A 24,807-nucleotide genomic window follows, 5' to 3' on the forward strand; every position below is an offset into this window, starting at 1 on the left:
AATTTAATAATTTCTTCTACAATGTTTGTATTACAGAAAAAGGTGCTAAGAACTAAAAAATCTCGTGGAAGTGAGAAAGATGTGGGGGAATATACAATTGGGCAGAAACAAAATTTTGAGCATTCAGGTCGAAAACCTATGTTGTTAGCACCTATATTACCTGTTTATTTTCATAATTCATTATGATTGTAAATATATAAATAAATAAATAAAATTTTGAGCACAATATTGTTTTGGAGAATTTTTTTAAGCATATAATATTTTTGGGTGCAAAATGCTTCCAAACATATTATATGGTCACATAGTAACATATTGTTTTTTGGAAGACAACATTATTGAATTTGGATGCAAAAATACAAAATGTTTGGAACTTAGACTACCCAAACATATATTGTTTAGACCAATATGCTTTCAAACATATTATATATTGGACGAGATCAAACATATAAATGTTTGGGCAATATCCAAAAATGTATATGCTTGAAGCAAAATATGTTTGGGAGTATATGTTACAGAAGCGATTTTTTGTGAGCGTGTAGGACGGTATCAGATTATGGATCTAGAGCGAAGCCTGTGCAAATACAAAATTATGTACCAAGTTCCCATCGGGCAAGGGTGTCTCTCATCTCCTACGCCCTCCCCATAAATTTTAACTAAATCAGAGAAGTTTAGATTTTACACTATTTTTTAGGGATGTCCGTCCCTTTTCCCCATCAAACATCCAAAAATCAACATTCCCTGAAAATTTCAAGAAAATCTGGGAACTTTTCTTCAAGTTTCAAAATGTGATGCAAGGAGAAATTCTCCTTCCCGTCTTAATATGCAAAAATCAGGTACATCGTATTGAATTCATAACCTCCCCCTATGTCCTTCGTAAATTTCAACTACACCTACGAAAAATACTGTTTTTCATATGTTTGGGTGTAACAATTATATGTTTGGAACTCAAATTTTTTAACACAATATTATTAAGGGCAAGTATATAATGTTCATAAACTAGCATAACAAGTTTGGGACGTATATGTTAATATGTTAGAACATATTATTTTTGGGTTATAAACTGTTTGTAAATAAAATATGCTTAGATGTAAACATATATTAATTTAGAAATAGTCTATAAACATATATATGTTGGGAAAGAAAGACCTAGAGAGTATGCTGCAAATAAAATAATGGAAGTAACCAATTGGCGCTTTAAAAATACATCCACACAAAGAAAAGTTCATTAAAATGTTTTTCTACCAGTGTATGCCCTAAGGTGAAACATAAAATGTATGACAATACCAAACAATATTTTGTTTGGACCAATCCTGAAACTATATATGCTTGCAGCAAAATGCGATTGGGGTATATGTTACAGAAGCGATTTTTATTTTTTTGAGGGTGTAGAGCGAAACCTGTGCAAATACAATATTATGTACAGAGTTCCCATCGGACAAGGGTGCCTCTCGTCTCCTTCGCTCCTCCCCACTATTTTTTAAGGGACGTTTCTTTTCCTTTTCCCGATCAAATATCGAAAAATCAACATTCCCTGAAAATTTCAAGAAAATCTGGGAACTTTTCTTCAAGTTTCAAAATGTGAGACAAGGAGAATGTCTCCTTCCCCTATTAATATCTAAAAAGCAGTTACACCGTATTGAATACATATATTTTTTGCGGAATCGGTGATATTGGGCATTTTAGGGTTAATATACTAAAAAACGTCCGAGAAACTCCCCAAAAAAATTATCCACAAATATACTAAAAACGTGATATTGAAATATCAAAAAAAAATATCGAAGAATTTGTGGTCACCCCAGCCTTCTCTGAAAGTGTCAAGCAAATCGGGGACCATAATTCCAATTTTTAAAAAGTAGGACAAGGGGGAGGACCTCGTCCAAATATGACCAAATGAGGTATCCCATATTAATTTCGTAACCTCCTCACGCGTCCTTTCTAAATTACAAGTAAATCGTAGACATTTAATTTTTTTCACTGTACGTACTTAATGAAAAAGTCGGGCACATAAGAGATCCTCCTTCCCCGACCAAAGAGTAAAAAATCAAGTACCTCATATTAATTACATAACCTCCTCCAGGTTCTTCGTAAATTTCCAGTAAGTCGAAGAATTTTAGTTTTTTCACTGTACTTTAAAAAAGTCATCCAAAAGGGGAGGCCCCCTCCCCGAACAAATATTGAAAAATAAAGCAACGGATTTTTGTCTAGACACCAACCCGAACTTTCCTTGAAAATTTCTTCCAAATTGCAGAACTTTAATCCAATTTTCAAAAATTCGGGCAAGGAGGACGAACTATCAATTTTCATCACATGATCACCCTCCACATTTCCTGAAAATTTCGAGTAAATCGGTTCAGCCATTTCCGAGCTTATCGGACTTTTTATACCCCCCACCATCACACAAAAAATTTTTTCTCTGATTCAATCACCAAATTAATTGATCCAATTAAATTTTTAATTGAAATGTCTTCAATCACGAAAATGATAGTATCAATCACAGTTTTAATTGGGCATAGAAAAAATTCTTGATTAAAAAATTAATTGATTTTTTCAGCAAAATTCAATTAATTTTTTAATTGATTCAATTAAAAATTTAATTGATGTTGATTGCAAAACGCAATTAATTTATTATTTGGATTAACAAATGATTGTTTGAAATACATTTTTAATTAAAAAAGTAAAAAAAATCAGCACTTTTTTAACTGAATTAGTCTTCCGAATTTGATTAAAAAGTTAATTGTATCAATTAATTTTTTAATTAAACATTTTAAAAATTTCAATCATTGACTTAATTAACTTAATGTTTCTATCATGATTAAAAAGTTAATTGTATCAATTAATTTATTAATTGAACAAATTTTCAACTTCAATTAACTTTTTAATTGGAAATATTTTGGTAATATTTTTTTCTGTGATAGGATGGGGGTATATTAACTTTGTAATTCCGTTTGTAACATATCGAAAAATTGCTCTAAGACCCCATAAAGTATATATATTCTGGATCGTGGTGAAATTCTTAGTCGATTTAAGCATGTCCGTCTGTCTGTTGAAATCACGCTAACTTCCAAACGAAACAAGCAATCGACTTAAAACTTGACATAACTAGTTGTTATTGATGTAGGTCGGATGGTATTACAAATGGGCCATATCGGACCACTTTTACGTATAGCCCACATATAAACCGACGCTCAGATTTGGCTTGCGGAGGAGCAAAATTCATCCGATCCGTTTGAAATTTGGTACGTGGTGTTAGTATATGGTATCTACCAACCATGCAAAAGTTGGTTCATATCGGTCAATAATTATATATAGCCCCCATATAAACCGATCCCAAAATTTGACCTCCGGAGCCTCTTGAGGGAGCAAAATTCATCCGATCCGGTTGAAATTTGATACTTGGTATTAGTATATGGCCGCTAACAACCATGCCAAAATTGGTCCCTATCGGTCTCTCGTTATATAGAGGACCTCCAATCACACAAAAATTGGTCCATATCGGTTCATAATCATGGTCGCCACTCGAACCAAAAATAATGTACCATCGTTTTATTTCTATAGAAAATTTTGTCAAAATTTTCTTTAAACAGAAAATTTTGTCAAAATTTTCGTTAAACAGAAAACTTTGTCAAAATTTTCTTTCAACAGAAAACTTTGTCAAAATTTTATTTCTATAGAAAATTTTGTCAAAATTCTATTTCTATAGAAAATTTTGTCAAAATTTTATTTCTATAGAAAATTTTGTCAAAATTTTATTTCAACAGAAAACTTTGTCAAAATTTTATTTCTATAGAAAATTTTTTCAACATTTTATTTCTATAGGAAGTTTTGTCAAAATTTTATTGCTGTAGACAATGTTGTCAAAATTTTATTGCTGTAGAAAATTTTGTCAAAATTTTATTTCTATAGAAAATTTTGTCAAAATTTTATTTCTATAGAAAATGTTGTCAAAATTTTAATTCTATGGAAAATTTTGTCAAATTTTATTTCTATAGAAAATTTTGTCAAAATTTTAATTCTATGGAAAATTTTGTCAAATTTTATTTCTATAGAAAATTTTGTCAAAATTTTATTTTTTTAGAAAATTTTGTTAAAATGTTATTTCTATAGAAAATTTTGTCAAAATTGCATATCTATAGAAAATTTTGTCATCATTTTACTTCTATAGAAAATGTTATTTCTGAGAAAATTATGTCAAAATTTTATTTCTTCGATAATTTTGTCAAAATTTTATTTCTATAGACAATTTTGTCAAAATTTTATTTCTTAGAAAATTTTGTTAAATGTTTATTATTTATTATTATTTTTTTTTTTTTTTGAATAATATGTCAGGCTGGTACAACAAGAATTTATTCTTATAAATGACAGTACCAACTTTATAATGATATTAAGTTTCATGTTAATTGAGGTGGGAAGATTAATTTAAAAATTATGTGTATATAAAATTAACAATTTATAACAAAATAATGAACAGCAAAATAAATTATATAACAGTTAAATATACATTTTAATAAAAAAAAAAACACATTATAAATGTATAAAAAAAACATATTAACAGATGTTTATGCATAAAATTTATAAATTTCTCTCTTGAAATGAGCGGCATTGCTTAATATTTGTTGATCAGGGGGTAAAGAGTTCCAAAGACGAATGGTAAAAATCAAGAATTGTATTTCTATAGACAATTTTGACAAAATTTTATTTCTATAGACAATTATGTCAAAGTTGTACTTCTATACAAAAATTGGTAAAAATGAATTATATACGTATTTAATTGGCATTTTTTAGTTTAATATATACCACGTAGTTTAATATATACCGCTGAGTGCTGCCCGATTCAATGTTAAGCTCAATGACAAGGGACCTTCTTCGGCAAGTGTCACCGCAACCCAAGTAATTCGATTGTGGATGACAGTCTTTAGTAGAAGTTTCTACGCAATCCATGGTGGAGAGTACATAAGCTTCGGCCTTGTTACATCTTATATAGACATCGATTGAAATTCATCTTCTATGTCGATTTTAGTATTCCCCCATACATCTGTCCAAAACCCCTGAAAAGACGAAAGGAATTTAAAAATTTGGCAAATTGGACATTTTGTTGGACGTCCACAAACCAAAACAAACCTGAAACTCAACTCTATTACAAAACCCACCGAAATGTAGAGTGCAGCAATAAACACTGGCTCCATTATACAAGTTCAGCTGTTTTTCTTTTTTTTTATTTTTGTTTACTCAAAAAAGTTTTAAAAGTCCCCATTTTAAAAGTTTACTTACGTACAAATGCCGTTTGCCTCCATGTCGCAATCTGGTACCGTTGGTAATGCAAATGGGTGGTGGGAGGAAAATACAGAACTGTTGCCGGAAATTTTACTCACCACCACCTCCAAATGGGGGAGGCCTTGTGATGAGCCAAAATTGCTCTAAATTTGGCGAAAATTTATGTAAATTGCTGTCTTTTTGCATATTTAAATAGCGAATACACGAGCACTTTGCCCAAAAAAGTTTTGATGTTGTTTCGTCCTTTTTTATTTTGGTTTATTTGATGGTGGTGGTGGTGGTGGTGTTCACTTCAACAGAAATTTTTTGGTAAATGTATTCCCTTTTTGCATTTTTGTTTGCTAATTTGCCAGTAATGGTGGCGAATATTTTAGGCAAAAGCTAAGTGTACGGGAAAATGTTTAAAAACAATTTTTTAAATTGTTTGCTAAAAAATGCAAAATAAAAAATTTCGTGTACCATAAATAAATGTCAAGTAGAAAGTTTAAATGTGTGGAGCAGTAAAATTGAAATTAGCCGAGAATTTTATAGGTTTTGTGACCTTGAATTTATTATACCCTCCACCATAGGATGGGGGGTATATTAACTTTGTCATTCCGTTTGTAACACATCGAAATATTGCTCTAAGACCCCATAAAGTATATATATTCTGGGTCGTGGTGAAATTCTGAGTCGATCTGAGCATGTCCGTCCGTCCGTCCGTCTGTTGAAATCACGCTAACTTCCGAACGAAACAAGCTATCGACTTGAAACTTGGCACAAGTAGTTGTTATTGATGTAGGTCGGATGGTATTGCAAATGGGCCATATCGGTCCACTTTTACGTATAGCCCCCATATAAACGGACCCCCAAATTTGGCTTGCGAGGCCTCTAAGAGAAGCAAATTTCATCCGATCTGGCAGAAATTTGGTACATGGTGTTAGTATATGGTCTCTAACAACCATGCAAAAATTGGTCCACATCGGTCCATAATTATATATAGCCCCCATATAAACCGATCCCCCGATTTGGCTTGCGAGGCCTCTAAGAGGGGCAAATTTCATCCGATCCGGCTGAAATTTGGTACATGGTGTAAGCATGTGGTCTCTAACAACCATGCAAATATTGGTCTACATCGGTCCATAATTATATATAGCCCCCATATAAACCGATCCCCCAATTTGGCTTGCGAGGCCTCTAAGAGAAGCAAATTTCATCCGATCCGCCTGAAATTTGGTACATGGTGTTAGTATATGGTAACTAACAACCATGCAAAAATTGGTCCACATCGGTCCATAACTATATATAGCCCCCATATAAACCGATCCCCCGATTTGGCTTGCGAGGCCTCTAAGAGGGGCAAATTTCATCCGATCCGGCTGAAATTTGGTACATGGTGTTAGTATATGGTAACTAACAACCATGCAAAAATTGGTCCACATCGGTCCATAACTATATATAGCCCCCATATAAACCGATCCCCCGATTTGGCTTGCGAGGCCTCTAAGAGGGGCAAATTTCATCCGATCCGGCTGAAATTTGGTACATGGTGTAAGCATGTGGTCTCTAACAACCATGCAAATATTGGTCTACATCGGTCCATAATTATATATAGCCCCCATATAAACCGATCGCCAGATTTGACCTCCGGAGCCTCTTGGAAGACCAAAATTCATCTGATTCAGTTGAAATTTGGTACGTGGTCTTAATATATGGCCTCAGACTCCCATGCAAAAATTGGTCGAAATCGGTTCATAATGATATATAGCCCCCATATAAACCGATCCCCAGATTTGACCTCCGGAGCCCCTTGGAAGAACAAAATTCATCCGATTCGGTTGAAATTTGGTAAGTGATTTTAGTATATGGTATGCAACAACAATGCAGGAATTGGTTCATATCAGTCCATAATTATATATAGCACCCATATAAACCGATCCCCAGATTTGACCTCCGGTGCCTTTTGGAGAAGCAAAATTCATCCGATCTGGTTGAAAATTTGTACGTGGTGGTAGTATATGATATTTAACAACCATGCCAATAGTGGTCCATATCAGTCCATAATCATGTATAGACCCCATATAAACCGATCCCGAGATTTGGTTTTGGAGCCTCTTGGAGGAGCAAATTTCATCCGAGTCAGTTGAAATTTGGTACATTGTGCTAGTATATGGCCGTTAACAACCATGCCTAACTAGGTCCATATCGGTCTATAGTTATATATAGCCCTCAGATAAATCGATCCCCAATCACACATAAATTGGTCCATATCAATAATTGTACATAGCCCCCATGTAAGCGACCCCCATATTTCAATTCTGGCTCCCTACGTACTGTGCAAAAGTCCATATCGATTCGTAATTATTTGTATTATTTTGTATCACGTATGGACTAACTCACAATTTAGAAAACGATTTAAGATACCACAACCCAAGTAATTCGATTGTGGATGACAGTCTTTCGTAGAAGTTTCTACGCAATCCATGGTGGAGGGTACATAAGATTCGGCCTGGCCGAACTTACGGCCGTTTATACTTGTTATTGTTAGAGGTAACTGAGTAAAATCGATATAAAATTTAAATTTGAAAATTTTAAATAGTTTCTGGTACAAAAAAGTTAATTCATATGAGAAAGCAAGTAAGGAAAGTCTCAAAAAGTTAGCTAAAAAATATGGGAAATGCTTAAAGCTAAAAACATTTTTATGCAATTTCGCCAAAAAGCATTTATGATTTATGGAAGGAATTTTTACAAAGTTTGCTACTTAGCAGTGACGATTTTGCAAGGATATGGGCTTCATCTAGGCAAGATAGGTAAATTTTTGGTTTGTCCTAATATTTTGACAAATTTGTGGGTATACACACACAGAAAAAACATGTTTGGACATGGTTGCCGCATCCATTTAATGCTTATCTAGAGTCTGTAATTGTCGCGAAAACCATGTATGTTGTCTTTGTAAAAATAATTTACGAGCGGAGAAAAATATATGTTGGTAATAAGCATTTAAATGATTCTCAAATGCCGCGAACATGTTCTATTATTTAAATGATAGAATTTGAGATCATTACATGGTCGGGAAAATCATGTACCTGACCATTAAGTTTTTTTTTACTTTTTTGCAGGGAAAAAAGTATTTTTATAGGTTACGTATAGACATGTCTAGGACCATTACATGGCCATAAAGACAATGTACATTGTTTTCGTGACCATTTAATTTTTTAATTTTTTTGCAGCGAAAATAAATTTATAAAAACATTGAGCAGTTACAAAAGATTTTCATTTTGCGCGTCAGTCGTGTGTTGATTGTTTCTTGGAAAGGACGGAGAATAAGGAATTACTGTGTTTTGTGTTAATTTATTTATTCAGAAGTGACACGTGGTTTTATGCTAATACAAACAAGTATATAAAGCGTCAGTTCGGCCGGGTCAAATCTTAAGTACGTACCACCATGAATAAAATATACTAGTTTCCTTTGAAAATTTCAGGGGGGTTTGATGACAGATATTTTTCCAGCATATCAGTTCAACCAGTATGCTTCCCGAAGATAAATGTAAAGATTTTACCTATCAAGACTAGATCAGATTCTGGATTTATAAGAAACATTTTTTGTTTGAGTTTTACAGGAATCATAAACATATCTTGTAAGCGTGCAAAAAAATGATGAAATAACTCCTTGATTTGAAATGTAAAATCCGTAGATTTTTACCTCAATTATTTAAATGATTACGAGAAGTAGAATTTAGAAATTTTACATTCAGTTTCATGCAATTTTCATGATCAGTGCACCTTCTGTACCCTCAAGATCTGAAATCGGTATATAGGGAGGCCTTACAAGAGTTGCCACAACACATTTTTATTTTGGACTAAAATTTTTCCAAAATTGGACCAAAATTCATACCAGCGGACCAACTTTTCCAAGTTTAATTAATATAATTTAAAAGATAGGCCATTTTGTCCAAATTTTATTTCTATAGAAAATTTTGTCAAAATTTTATTTTTGTAGAAAATGTAGCCAAAATTTTATTTCTATAGAAAATTTAGCCAAAATTTTATTTCTGTAGAAAATTTAGCTAAAATTTTATTTCTATAGAAAATTTAGCCAATTTTTTTCTATAGAAAATTTAGCCAAATTTTTTTTTCTATAGAAAGTTAATTTAATTTATTAATTTAATTTCTTTTTAAAAATTTTACATAATTTTGTATCTTTTTAAGATTTTTTTAAAGCTTATTTCTTTACAAAATTTTATTTCTATGAAATTTTTGTTAAAATTTTGTATCTATACAAATTTTTGTCAAAATTTTATTTCTACAGAAAATTTTATCAAAATTTGAAAAATGTACGATTTGACGAAAATGGCCCAAATCAACCAAATTCCATTTGGTCCGACCATCGGACCAAATTTAAAATTAAATAATTTTTTGGATATTTGGTCCGATCAGACCAAAATGACAAACCTGGGCCTTACCAATGGACCGATAAAAACTGATAAAAACTAAATCATTTTGTGGGTCTAACATGTCAGTATATTTTGATCGGTATAATTGGGAATATGCCAAAAACATGGAGGGACACACACTATTCAGTACATCTATTGTAGTTCTAGAATCTAGACCCCTCTAGATCTAGTCCCAAATCGGAGGGCCAGTTTATAAGGGGGCTATATTAAAAACTGTACCGATACACAATATATTCGGCACACCTCTTTATGGTCCTAGAATACATCAAGATTTCCAATTTCAGGATAAAAACTACGGAGTCTAGAAGTCCAAGAAGTAAAATCGGGAGATCGGTCTATATTGGGGCTATATCAAAACATGATCCAATACTGACCATTTTCGGCACACCCCTTTATGGTCCTATAATACCTCTAGATTTCCAATTTCAGGCAAATTGGAGAAAAACTACGGATTCTAGAAGCCCAAGAAATTAAATCGGGAGATCGGTCTATATGAGGGCTATATCATAATATTGTCCGATAATTACCATTTTCGGCACACCCCTTTATGGCCCTAGAATACCTCTAGATTTCCAATTTCAGGTATATGGGATAAAAACTACGGATTCTAGAAGCCCAAGAACATCTGCGTTTGTAATGCAGTTCAGTTAAAATTTTCTAAAATTAACCAAAACTTTCCTTTCTGGTGGAGTCACCAGAAGGGTAGTGTTGAAGGGTATAAAAACTAAGATCGATAGAGGTTGACTAAAGTTACCTAAATTTATACCGCACACCTTTTAAGAGCAAAATTACCGAAGTTTATAATAATTTATAATAATAGATTTAACGTTTATATCTTATATGCTCTAGTTGCTCTAAAAAAAAATTCCATATGGACAAACTAAAACTTTATTTGACTGAAATTTTATTACTGAAAAAATAAATCTCTTTTTTCAGTGCATAAATGATCTGAAACAATTGGTGATTATCTTTATGAGTTTGGTGATTATCTAGAATCATTAATACCATAAAAAATGTGTAACATTTAATATGCACACTGATGTGACTGTGACACTTATGCAAATAAACGAAAATTATAAATTTATTTTAATATCATAACTATGTAAAGATAAATAAACAAACCGGTTTTTTATGACATTTTACTTATTGTCCATTCGACGATGATAATATTAATCACCCCCTTCGAATTAAAAAATGTGCATCCATTGACGGTTATAGTCGCATACAATATTCGAATACGATGCTTTTATAAATTCTTGCTACACCGTTTACCCTCAATTATATGACCAACGATACTAACATGGAAAATAAAACTTGAAAAACATTTAAATTTTATTTTCAAGAATTTCACATAGCAATTCATTAATTTTCACGATATACTTGTAAGTTGGCTTCACAACCATTCTTTTTGGTCAATATCCCCAAAAAAAACATTGACTAGGACGAGAAAGTTGGTACAATTTTGGGATGAAAGAATTTAAACAAATATAATAAGACAAAATCCACCGGGCATTGCTCTAGCGTCTAAAACATTCTAGCAAGTATGATCCAAGTTTTAATATAGCGATCCACTGATATTATTTGTTGAGCAGCTTTATTATCACTGTTTATACCCTTCATTATGGGGTATAAAAAGGAATAACTTTGTCATTCCTTGTGTAACACACCGAAATGTTGCTCTCAGACCCCATAGTCGTAGTGAAATCACGCTAACTTTCGAACGAAATAAGATACAGAATTGAAACTTGGACAAGTAGATATTATTGATGTAGGTCGGTTGGTATTGCAAAAAGGCGACATCAGGCCACTTTTACATATATAAACCGACCCTCTGATTTGGCTTGCGACCATCTGATCAGTCCATAACTATATGCCCCCATATAAACCGATCTCCAGATTTGATTTCCGGAGCTTCACGTAAGTGCAAATTTTATCCGAATTTGATACGTGCTGTCAATATGTGGCCTCCAATTACCATGTAAAAATTGGTCCTCATCGGCCCATATGTATGTATATATTGGAGGAGCAAATTTCATACGATCCGGTTGCAATTAGGCTCTCTAATTACAGTGATAAAATTGAGTAATTTCGGATCATTATTAGATATGTACTTCTTTATACACATAAACCGATCAAGATCTGCCATATACTAACACCATGTACCAAATTTTAGCCGGATCGGGTGAAATTTGCTTCTCTTAGAGGCTCCGCAAGCCAAATCTGGGGGTTCGTAAAAGTAGACCGATATGGCCCATTTGCAATACCATCCGACCTACACCAATAACAACTACTTGTGCCAAGTTTAAATTCGATAGCTTGTTTCGTTCGGAAGATAGCGTGATTTTAACAGACGGACGGACGGACATGCTTCGATCTACTCAGAATTTCACCACGACCCAGAATATATATACCTTATGGGGTTTTAGAGCAATATTTCGATGTGTTACAAACGGAATGACAAAGTTAATATACCCCCCATCCTATGGTGGAGGGTAACATAAAAAAATTCGAAGTGGAACCTTACTCTCCAAAATGATCCAGACGGAAAACTCAAACGGATTGACGTCGGGAGATTTTGGTGTCATTGCGCTGTAGAAATGAAGCGAGAAACCTCCTTTTTATGCCATTTTTTTTTTGACGCGTGCTGAATGCGGTGTTGAGTCCTCTCTTTACGACATTTTCCATCTTACATTCGGCACTGTCGATGAATACGAGCTAAGAGCATTACGGCTGTTACGATGGCCTACCCCGCCACCGTGGTGTTAACATGCCCGATTTGCATACACAGGGTCGTGGCTTCAAACCACGGTTGCAACACGAGGCAAAAATAATCTAGCAAAAAACCAAAAATTAAACCAAAAATCAAAATTATATTTCTATAGCAAAATTTTTTCAAAATTATATTTCATAGAAAATTTAGTGAACATTTTATTATAATAGAATATTTTGTTAAATTTTAATTCTGTAAAAGATTTTGTCACAGTTTTATTTCTATAGAAAATTTTACCAAAATTTTATTTCTATAGAATATTTTGTCGAAATTTTATTTCTATAGACAATTTTGTCGAAATTTTATTTCTAAAAAAAATTTTGTCAAAATTTTATTTCTATAGAAAATTTTGTCGAAATTTTATTTCTAAAAAAAAATTTTGTCGAAATTTTATTTCTATAGAAAATTTTGTCGAAATTTTATTTCTATAGAAAATTTTGTCAAAATTTTATTTCTATAGAAAATTTTGTCAAAATTTTATTCTATACACTGAAAAAAAACAGTGAACCCTCCAGAAAGAAATCTTTCAGTTAATTTTAGAAAATTTTGAATACTTTTAGAAAATTTTAACTAAATAGTATTACAAACGCTGGCATCACGCCGATATCATAAAAATAAGTAATTATTTTTCGACAAATTCAAGAAAATTTATTAGACGTAATTAAGATTTTTCACTTGTTAAAGAATATTTTGTACTTTGAAGGAAAAAATTGGAGTTCAAAATTGCAAGAATGTTTTTAGTGACATACGAAGTTCACGATGAATGCATTTGTAGTAAAATTAACAAATTTAAAGAAATATTGAACTATTTTGTGGAAGACACGAATTTAGTTAATCTTTATGCTTCATTTGTACGTATTTTTTTCCTCGGTTTTAGTTAATTTAACTAACGTACGCAAAAAATTATTAGTGCAAAATTATATTTCTATAGAAAATTTAGTCAAAATTTTATTATAATAGAATATTTTGTTAAATATTAATTCTACAAAAAATTTTGTCAAAATTTTATTTCTATAGAAAATTTTATCAAAATATTATTTCTATAGAAAATTTTGTCGAAATTTTATTTATATAGAAAATTTTGTCGAAATTTTATTTCTATAAAAAATTTTATCAAAATTTTATTTCTATAGAAAATTTTATCAAAATTTTATTTCTATAGAAAATTTTGTAGAAATTTTATTTCTATAGACAATTTTGTCGAAATTTTATTTCTATAGAAAATTTTGTCGAAATTTTATTTCTATAAAAAAATTTTGTCGAAATTTTATTTCTATAGAAAATTTTGTCGAAATTTTATTTCTATAGAAAATTTTGTCGAAATTTTATTTCTATAGAAAATTCTATAGAAAATAAGTAATTATTTTTCGACAAATTCAAGAAAATTTATTAGACATAATTAAGATTTTTCACTTGTTAAAGAAAATTTTTTACTTTGAAGGAAAAAATTGGAGTTCAAAATTGCAAGAATGTTTTTAGTGACATACGAAGTTCACGATGAATGCATTTGTAGTAAAATTTACAAATTTAAAGAAATATTGAACTATTTTGTGGAAGACACGAATTTTGTTAATCTTTATGATTCATTTGTACATATTTTTTCCTCGGTTTTAGTTAATTTAACTAACGTACGCAAAAAATTATTAGTACAAAATTATATTTCTATAGAAAATTTAGTCAAAATTTTATTATGATAGAATATTTTGTTAAATTTTAATTCTATAAAAAATTTTGTCAAAATGTTATTTCTATAGAAAATTTTATCAAAATTTTATTTCTATAGAAAATTTTGTCGAAATTTTATTTCTATAAAAAATTTTGTCGAAATTTTATTTCTATAAAAAATTTTGTCAAAATTTTATTTTTATAGAAAATTTGATCAAAATTTTATTTCTATAGAAAATTTTGTCGAAATTTTATTTCTATAGACAATTTTGTCGAAATTTTATTTCTAAAAAAAATTTTGTCGAAAATTTATTTCTATAGAAAATTTTGTCGAAATTTTATTTCTATAGAAAATTTTGTCGAAATTTTATTTCTATAGACAATTTTGTCGAAATTTTATTTCTAAAAAAAATTAGTCGAAATTTTATTTCTATAGAAAATTTTGTCGAAATTTTATTTCTATAGAAAATTTTGTCGAAATTTTATTTCTATAAAAAAATGTTGTCGAAATTTTATTTCTATAGAAAATTTTGTCGAAATTTTATTTCTATAGAAAATTTTGTCAATATTTTATTCTATACACTGAAAAAAACAGTGAACCCTCCAGAAAGAAATCTTTCAGTTAATTTTAGAAAATTTTGAATACTTTTAGAAAATTTTAACTAAATAGTATTACAAACGCTGGCATCACGCCGATATCATGAAAATAAGTAATTATTTTTCGACAAATTCAGGAAAATTTATTAGACATAATTAAGATTTTTCACTTGTTAAAGAAAATTTTCTACTTTGAAGGAAAAAATTGGAGTTCAAAATTGCAAGATGTTTTTAGTGACATACGAAGATCACGATGAATGCATTTGTAGTAAAATTTACAAATTTAAAGAAATATTGAACTATTTTGTGGAAGACACGAATTTAGTTAATCTTTATGCTTCATTTGTACATATTTTTTTCCTCGGTGTTAGTTAATTTAACTAACGTACGCAAAATATTATTAGTGTAAAGGACACTTTCTCCAAACATAATAATTCCATGAACTAAAATAAAGTTAAATTGGCTTTAGTGAAATAGAGAGTTCACTTCTTTTGAGTGTAGAAAATTTTGTCAAAATTGTATTTCTAAAGAAAATTTTGTCAAAATATTATTTCTGTTGTTTTTATCTCAGCTTAAAAACCATTGCGTTGACTAAACTACAAGAGTAGCTTAACCAACAGAGGAAAATAATGTTTGTCAATGTTTGGCCCTATAAACTGCAAATTGGTTGGATGGACGCACGTTTCGGAATTACCCCATTCCTCATCAGCATCCTTTACTTGCAGCAAAACTATCAACCAATTATCAGAATAAATTCGGGTAGTTCACTAAACCCAAAGTGAACCACACTCGACGCTCCGAAAAAATGTTTATGATAGTTGGCCTTTGCCTAAATAAATCTTTGTACAAACATTTCTCTTTTCCTTTGTCACATCATCGATGTGAGTGCAGTTGGCTGGGTTTATGTTGAGCGTGCTTCCTCTTACTTCATTCGTTTTTGTTTTGTTATTGTTGGTTTATACTTCAATCATATATAAATTTGACAAACATTCTTTTCCTCTGTTGGTTAAGCTACCCTTGTAGTAAATATATAGTAAACAATAAAATGAACCATCACTGTATGACGGATCACCCCATTTTACTTCTTGAGCATCTACACGCAGAGAAGGAATATGATCAGCTAAAACATGTTTACAGAAGAGCAGAATATTATTTTTGGACGGACAACATATAACATGTTTATCGCAACCATTTTATTTTTTCGGAAATTATTTATATAGTTTCGGCAAGCATATTATGTTTGGCGAGCAAACAACATTTATTCGATTTTCTCTTGACACATATTTGAGGTGCTTATATACCTTCACTGGGTGTATAAGGGAGAAGTTCATGACGTAGGCAGTAAAGACATCTTGGAAAAATTCAAACTACCTGAAAATATCAACAAAATTAGAATCATTCCTATATATTGGTCCCTTTAATTCACTTTCACAACTTTGTTCACATGCTGCTTCGGTGTTGTTTTTTTTTTTCATATTTGCTCTACATTTTGTCATTATTGACCATGTGAGCAGGTGTAATTTAATTATCCTTGTTCAATGTGGAATGGCTGGTGGTCACTGCTCTACCGTTTTGCGCCTGAGGAAATATCATTAAATCAGCCCCTAAAAAATCATAGTCCTAAAAACTTACTTATTGCCTCTTCACATCCCATAATACCAACAATAATAGTCATCATGTGCATTCGTTCGTTTTTATTCAATGTTGTTTATACTTCTTATTCGTTATTGTAGTCTTAATTTTAATGTGACCTTTTGTAACCGTCCACACTTACAAGGTTTTATTTGGTAATATGGACTATTGAAATGGGCGCGCAACATTTATTCTTTCGAATATTACTGTTGTCCTGTATCGTATACACCCATCGTAAAGAACCTAAATGTCATATAAAATTACGATATAGTCAATGTAAGAATTAGCATGTGTTTCTTCTTTTACTTATAGAGTATTATAATACTATATTATATACTACTATAGTAGTTGAAGTGTCCTCATTTCGCATAGTTCTTTATCATACAACGAATACCTATTAAAGTTTATTTGAGAATTGTAATAAAAACGATGCTTAAATGTTTGGAAATGTTGTAGGACATTTTTATCTATCTCAAACAATATAGGAAAAAGTGAAATGAAAATGGGCTGTATTTGATTGAACGAACAGGTCAATTGAAAATTGTTCGGGCTACTAGAATTCTTATGTTTCTTATGATTTTTAGTCAGCCTTAAGTAAATTTCTTTTAACATATTGCAGGACGCTTATATCTTCAAATATCAAAATCTTTCTTTAAGAATTTTGATATTGATTCTGAGCCAAAAATACGACTTCTTTAATATAAAGACATTTTTAGCGAACTATCTGGCTTTAAACCTAGGATCAATAAGATTAAAATTATGATACAGATCTCACTTATCATATTTTTATTCTCTTTCGTGGATTGTTAATAAAGGTATTCACGTAACAGGTTGGCTGATAAGTCCCCGGTCTGACACATAGATGGCGTTGCTAGTATTACATGCATATTATTTTTATATAGTACCAACCTTCAAATGATTCGTGTCAAAATTTGACGTCTGTAAGTCAATTAGTTTGTGAGATAGAGCGTCTTTTGTGAAGCAACTTTTGTTATTGTGGAAAAAAGGAATTTCGTGTTTTGATAAAATACTGTTTTCTGAAGGGAAAAAATACGGTGGAAGCAAAAATTGGCTTGATAATGAGTTTCCGGACTCTGCCCCAGGGAAATCAACAATAATTGATTGGTATGCAAAATTCAAGCGTGGTGAAATGAGCACGGAGGACGGTGAACGCAGTGGACGCTTGAAAGAGGTGGTTACCGACGAAAACATCAAAAAAATCCACAAAATGATTTTTAATGACCGTAAAATGAAGTTGATCGAGATAGCAGAGGTCTTAAAGATATCAAAGGAACGTGGTGGTCATATCATTCATCAATATGTGGATATGCGGAAGCTCTGTGCAAAATGGGTGCCGCGTGAGCTCACATTTGACCAAAAACAACAACGTGTTGATGATTCTGAGCGGTGTTTGCAGTTGTTAACTCGTATACACCCGAGTTTTTCCGTCGATATGTGACAATGGATGAAACATGACTCCATCACAACACTCCTGAGTCCAATCGTAAGTCGGCTGAGTGGACAGCAACCGGTGAACCGTCTCCGAAGCGTGGCAAGATTCAAAATTCCGCTGGCAAAGTAATGGCCTCTGTTTTTTGGGATGCGCATGGAATAATTTTTAAAGATTATCTTGAGACGGGAAAAACACCATCAACAGTGAATATTATATGGCGTTATTGGAGCGTTTGAAGGTCGAATTCGCGAAAAACGGCCCCATATGAAGAAAAAAAAGTGTTGTTCCACCAAGACAACGCCACAAGTCATTGAGAACGATGGAAAAAATTCATGAATTGGGTTTCGAATTGCTTCCCTACCCACCGTATTCTCCAGATCTGGCCCCCAGCGACTTTTTCTTGTTCTCAGACCTCAAAATGATGCTCGCAGGGAAAAAATTTGGCTGCAATGAAGAGGTGATCGCCGAAACGGGGGCCTATTTTGAGGCAAAACCGAAGGAGAACTACCAAAACGGTATCAAAAAATTGGAGGGAACTATGGTGAATAATACAAACGAATTTTGACAAAAAAAAAATTGTTTTTCTTTGTTAGACCGGGGACTTATCAGCCAACCTGTTATATACGGCCGTAAGTTCAGCCATGCCGAATCTTATGTACCCTCCACCATGGATTAGATAGGCCGATTAAAACCTATATAATTCAGTTTGACAAAATTTTCTATAGAAATAAAATTTTGACAAAATTTTCTATAGAAATAAAATTTTGACAAAATTTTCTTTAGAAAAAAAATTTTGAGAAAATTTTCTATAAAAATAAAATTTTGACAAAATTTTCTGTAGAAAAAAATTTTGAGAAAATTTCCCATAGAAATAAAATTTTTAGAAAATTTTCCATAAAAATAAAATTTTGAGAAAAATTTTCTATAGAAATAAAATTTTGACACAATTTTCCATAGAAATAAAATGTTGACAAAATTTTCTATAGAAATAAAATTTTGATACAATTTCCTATAGAAATAAAATTTTGACGAAATTTTCTATAGAAATAAAATTCTGACAAAATTTTCTAAAGAAATAATTTTTTTTCAGAATTTGACAAAATTTTCTTTAGAAAAAAATTTTGACAACATTTTCTATAGAAATAAAATTTTGACAAAATTTTCTTTAGAAATAAAATTTTGAAAAAAATTTATATAGAAATAAAATCTTGACAAAATTTTTTATAGAAATAAAATCTTGACAAAATTTTCTATAGAAATAAAATTTTGGTAGATTATCGGCTATCTATAACTAAATACCGATATGAACCAATTTTGGCATGGTTGTTAGCGGCTATATACTAGCGTAATGTACCAAATTTCAACCGAATCGGATGAAATTTGCTCCTTCAAGAGGTTCTGGAGGTGAAATCTGGGGATCTATTTATATGGGGGCTATATATAATTACGAACCGATATGGACCAATTTTTGCACGGTTGTTAGAGAGCATATACTAACACCACGTACCAAATTTCAACCTGATCGGGTGAATTTTGCTCCTCCAAAATGCTCCCAAGGTCAAATCTGGGGATCGGTTTATGTGGGGGCTATATAATTATGAACCGATATGGACCAATTTTTGCATGGTTATTAGATACCATATACTAACACGACGTACGAAATTTCAACCAAATCGGATGAATTTTGCTCTTCCAATGAATTTTGCTCGCTCCGAAGTTCAAATCTGGGTATCGGTTTATATGGGAGCTATATATAATTATGGACCGATATGGACCAATTTTTGCATGGTGGTTAGAGACCTAACCACATAACACCACGTACCAAATTTCAACCGGATCGGATGAAATTTGCTTCTCTAAGAGGCTTCGCAAGCCAAATCTGGGAGTAGGTTTGGGAGCTATACTCAAAAGAGGTCCAATATGGCCCATTTGCAATACCATCCGACCTACATCAATAACAACTACTTATGCTAAGTTTCAAGTCGAAAGCTTGTTCGTTCGAAAGTTGTTTCGTTCGGAAGTCCGTTAGTTCAAAGACATACGACGTTAACTGAGGGGCGCAAATGTCCAAAACTCGTATTCTAAATCTAATAAACGACATTTTTGAAGCAAAGATTATAAACTTTATATTAACTAAAATGTAAATTATTTTACAGATAATTTTGTTCAGTGCAGCAAAAAAGATGTTCCTTCTTTTAACTACACGCAATCAGGCATTTTGGACAATTAAATTTTACAAAAAAATAGAAAACTAATAAAAAAATAAAAAAAAAAAAATAGAAAATTAAAAAAAGTAAAATAATAATAATAATAAACAAGTAAGGAAAGTCTAAGGTCGGGCGGGGCCGATTATATTATACCCTGCACCACTTTGTAGATCTAAATTTTCGATACCATATCACATCTGTCAAATGTGTTGGGGGCTATATATGAAGGTTTGTCCCAAATACATACATTTAAATATCACTCGATCTGGACAGAATTTGATAGACTTCTACAAAATCTATAGACTTAAAATTTAAGTCGGCTAATGCACTAGGGTGGAACACAATGTTAGTAAAAAAATATGGGAAACATATAAATCTGAAGCAATTTTAAGGAAATTTCGCAAAAGTTTATTTATGATATATCGCTCGATATATATGTATTAGAAGTTTAAGAAAACTAGGGTCATTTTTTCAACTATTCGACTAAGCAGTGGCGATTTTACAAGGAAAATGTTGGTATTTTGACCATTTTTGTCGAAATCAGAAAAACATATATATGGGAGCTATATCCAAATCTGAACCGATTTCAACCAAATTTGGCACGCATAGCAACAATGCTAATTCTACTCCCTGTGCAAAATTTCAACTAAATCGGAGCAAAAAATTAGCCTCTGTGGTCATATGAGTGTAAATCGGGCGAAAGCTATATATGGGAGCTATATCTAAATCTGAACCGATTTCAAGCAAATTTGGCACGCATAGCTACAATGCTACATCTACTCCCTGTGCAAAATTTCAACCAAATCGGGCCAAAACTCTGGCTTTTAGGACCATATTAGTCCATATCGGGCGAAAGATATATATGGGAGCTATATCTAAATCTGAATCGATTTCAACCGAATTTGGCACACATAGCTACAATGCTAAATATACTCCCTGTGCAAAATATCAACCAAATTGGGCCAAAACCCTGGCTTTTAGGACCATATTAGTCCATATCGGGCGAAAGATATATATGGGAGCTATATCTAAATCTAAACCGATTTCAATCAAATTTTACACACTTGGCTATACGACTAAGTGTTATGTTTGTACAAAATTTCAAGCAAATCGGTATAAAACTCTGGCTGCTGGGTCCATATTAGTGCATATCGGGCGAAAGATATATATGGGAGCTATATCTAAATCTGAACCGATTTCTTCCAAAATCAATAGGGTTCTATTCTGACCCAAATTAGGAACATGTGCCAACTTTGAAGGCGATTGGACTTAAATTGCGACCTAGACTTTGATCACAAAAATGTGTTCACAGACAGACGGACGGACGGACGGACAGACGGACATGGTTATATCGACTCAGGGACCCACCCTGAGCATTATTGCCAAAGACACCATGTGTCTATCTCGTCTCCTTCTGGGTGTTACAAACATATGCACTAACTTATAATACCCTGTTCCACAGTGTGGCGCAGGGTATAATTAGATAATAGAAAAATAATAGTGTAATAAAACATATGGATGAGAAACAGTGAAATTGGGTTGAAAAAAATTCGCTTTTTAAATTTCTTCATTCAAATTAGCTTCCAGGGCACAACTTCTAAAGCAATGCAAAGGATCCAAAAAGGGAGTACTTCCGTCCTATGACAAGCCCATTTAAAATTCATTGGAGATGATCCAAGTTTGCACTACTTCCGGATCACATATTGGGGATCCAAACTACTTTTTTAGAAGCTCTTTTTTTGCTGGGTAGATTAAAAACAGAGTAAAAATTATTTAAATTTTGTCGAAAAAAATCCTACGTCCATTCTACAAATTCTAATTTTTGTTGTTGTTTTTTTTTTATTTCAGCTTAAAACCTAATTTTTGCCAATATTTGAGGTTAAACGTTTCAGATAAGCGTTAGAATGTATTAAAAATCATAAAAATAATAAAAATTATTTATTTGGCAAAATATCACAAAACTTTTCAATTCACTTTCAAAACTCTGAATTCGGACCACATCTTAAGAATTGATGAAAATTCAGTGCAACAGCTGTTGAAATAGCGGACATCCGTCCTATGATAAACCCATGTTAAGTTCATCTCTTCTGCGCCAATTTTGCACCACTTCTGGATCTAAAAAGGACATTTTCACAACTTTATTTTTGCTGGGTAAGTATTTAACGTGGAACGATCATCGGCCATTACGGCTTCCCACACCATTACCATCGGCGGGGCATAAGTTTTGGTGGCCAATCGAAGGTATACATTTTGCTTGTTCAAAAACTGCTCAATTTGAAATGGCTTATCATCGGAGAAAATCAAATTCGGTGACTGGCGACTCCTAGGCACTTTCCAGTATAACTTTTCGGAACTTCAATAGTTCAAGTTCATTTTTATACCCTTCACCACTACTGTGGTACAGGGTATAATAAGTTTGTGCATTTGTATGTAACGCCAAGAAGGAAAAGTCTGATACCCACCGTTTAGTATACCGATCGTCTTAGAATTAAATTCTGAGTCGATTTAGCGATGTCCGTCTGTCTGTCTGTCCGTCTGTCTGTCTGTCTGTTGATGTATTTTTGTGTGCAAAGTACATGCCGCAGTTTTAGTCCGATTGTCCTAAAATTTGGTATAGGGTCCTGTTTCGGCTCAAAGACGATCCCTATTGATTTTGGAAAAAATCGGTTCAGATTTAGATATAGCTGCCATATATATTTTTCACCGATCTGGTCATAATTGGCGTGTATATCAACCGATCTTCCTCAAATTCCGTACATCCGAATATTTTATGAGTCTCGAAAAACCTGCAAAATATCAGCCAAATCGGTTCAGATTTAGATATAGCTCCCATATATAGCTTTCACCCGATTTACACTCATTTGCCCACAGAGGCCAATTTTTTGCTCCGATGTAGTTGAAATTTTGCACAGGGAGTAGAATTAGCATTGTAGCTATGCGTGTCAAATTTGGTTGAAATCGGTTCAGATTTAGATATAGCTCCCATATATAGCGTTCGCCCGATTTACACTCAAATGACCACAGAGGCCACTTTTTTGCTCCGAGTTAGTTGAAATTTTGCACAGGGAGTATAATTAGCATTGTAGCTATGCGTGCCAAATTTGGTTGAAATCGGTGCAGATTTAGATATATCTCCCATATATAGCTTTCGCCCGATTTACACTCATATGACCGTAGAGGCCAATTTTTAACTCCGATTTAGTTGAAATTTTACACAGGGAGTAGAATTAGCATTGTAGCTATGCGTGCCAAATTTGGTTGAAATCGGTTCAGATTTAGATATAGCTCCCATATATATGTTTTTCTGATTTCGACAAAAATGGTCAAAATATCAACATTTTCCTTGTAAAATCGCCACTGCTTAGTCGAAAAGGTGTAAAAATGACTCTAATTTTCCTAAACTTCTAATGAATGTATATCGAGCGATAAATCATAAATAAACTTTTGCGAAGTTTTCTTAAAATTGCTCCAGATTTAAATGTTTCCCATATTTTTATACCCTTCACCACTACTGTGGTACAGGGTATAATAAGTTTGTGCATTTGTATGTAACGCCAAGAAGGAAAAGTCTGAGACCCATCGTTTAGTATACCGATCGTCTTAGAATTAAATTCTGAGTCGATTTAGCGATGTCCGTCTGTCTGTCTGTCTGTCTGTCTGTTGATGTATTTTTGTGTGCAAAGTACAGGCCGCAGTTTTAGTCCGATTGTCCTAAAATTTGGTATAGGGTCCTGTTTCGGCTCAAAGACGATCCCTATTGATTTTGGAAAAAATCGGTTCAGATTTAGATATAGCTGCCATATATATTTTTCACCGATCTGGTCATAATTGGCGTGTATATCAACCGATCTTCCTCAAATTCCGTACATCCGAATATTTTATGAGTCTCGAAAAACCTAAAATATCAGCCAAATCGGTTCAGATTTAGATATAGCTCCCATATATAGCTTTCGCCCGATTTACACTCATTTGCCCACAGAGGCCAAGTTTTTGCTCCGATTTAGTTGAAATTTTGCACAGGGAGTAGAATTAGCATTGTAGCTATGCGTGTCAAATTTGGTTGAAATCGGTTCAGATTTAGATATAGCTCCCATATATAGCGTTCGCCCGATTTACACTCAAATGACCACAGAGGCCAATTTTTTGCTCCGAGTTAGTTGAAATTTTACACAGGGAGTAGAATTAGCATTGTAGCTATGCGTGCCAAATTTGGTTGAAATCGGTTCAGATTTAGATATAGCTCCCATACACTCAAAAAAAAGTGAACTCTCTACTTCACTAAAGCCAATTTAACTTTATATTAGTTCATAGAATCATTATGTTTGGAAAAAGTTTACTTTACTCAAATAATTTTTTGCGTATGATAGTTAAATGAACTAAAAAACAGGAAAAAATTATACAAAAATAAAGGATAAAGGTTTCCTAATTTCGTATTTCTCACAAAATAGTTCATTATTTCTTTAAATTTGTAAATTTTACCAAAAATGTGTCCATCATGAACTTCGTATGGCACTAAAGACATTCTTGCAATTTTGAACTCCAAGATTTCTCTTAAAACAACAAAATTTTCTTTAACAAGTGCAAAAACTTAGTTATGTCTAATAAATTTTCTTGAATTTGTTGAAAAATATTTACTTATTTTTACCATATCGGAGTGATGCCAGCGCTTGTAATACTGTTTAGTTAAAATTTTCTAAAAAAATTCAAAATTTTCTAAAATTAATCGAAAGTTATCTTTCCTGGTGGGTTCACTGTTTTTTCAGTGTATATATGTTTTTC

The 24,807-nt window shown here is 32.2% G+C and overlaps 1 protein-coding gene across 2 annotated transcripts in view; it reads left to right on the top strand.

Annotated features, from left to right (window-relative positions):
- rtv (QVR superfamily protein rtv) overlaps window positions 1-24,807 on the top strand; it is a 392,548-nt gene that overhangs the window by 114,703 nt on the left and 253,038 nt on the right. Inside the window, exon 1 of one of the 2 annotated variants that reach the window (XM_075303262.1) lies at window positions 21,909-22,179. The exons of the other annotated variant lie outside the window; for it this stretch is intronic. The gene's annotated coding sequence lies outside the window, so the exon portion shown is untranslated. Of the gene's footprint in view, window positions 1-21,908; window positions 22,180-24,807 lie in introns of those variants that run through there. 2 annotated transcript variants of the gene reach the window in all.

Source organism: Haematobia irritans, chromosome 3 (assembly GCF_050003625.1).
Source record: "Haematobia irritans isolate KBUSLIRL chromosome 3, ASM5000362v1, whole genome shotgun sequence".
In the NCBI taxonomy this organism is placed as follows: Eukaryota; Metazoa; Arthropoda; class Insecta; order Diptera; family Muscidae; genus Haematobia; species Haematobia irritans.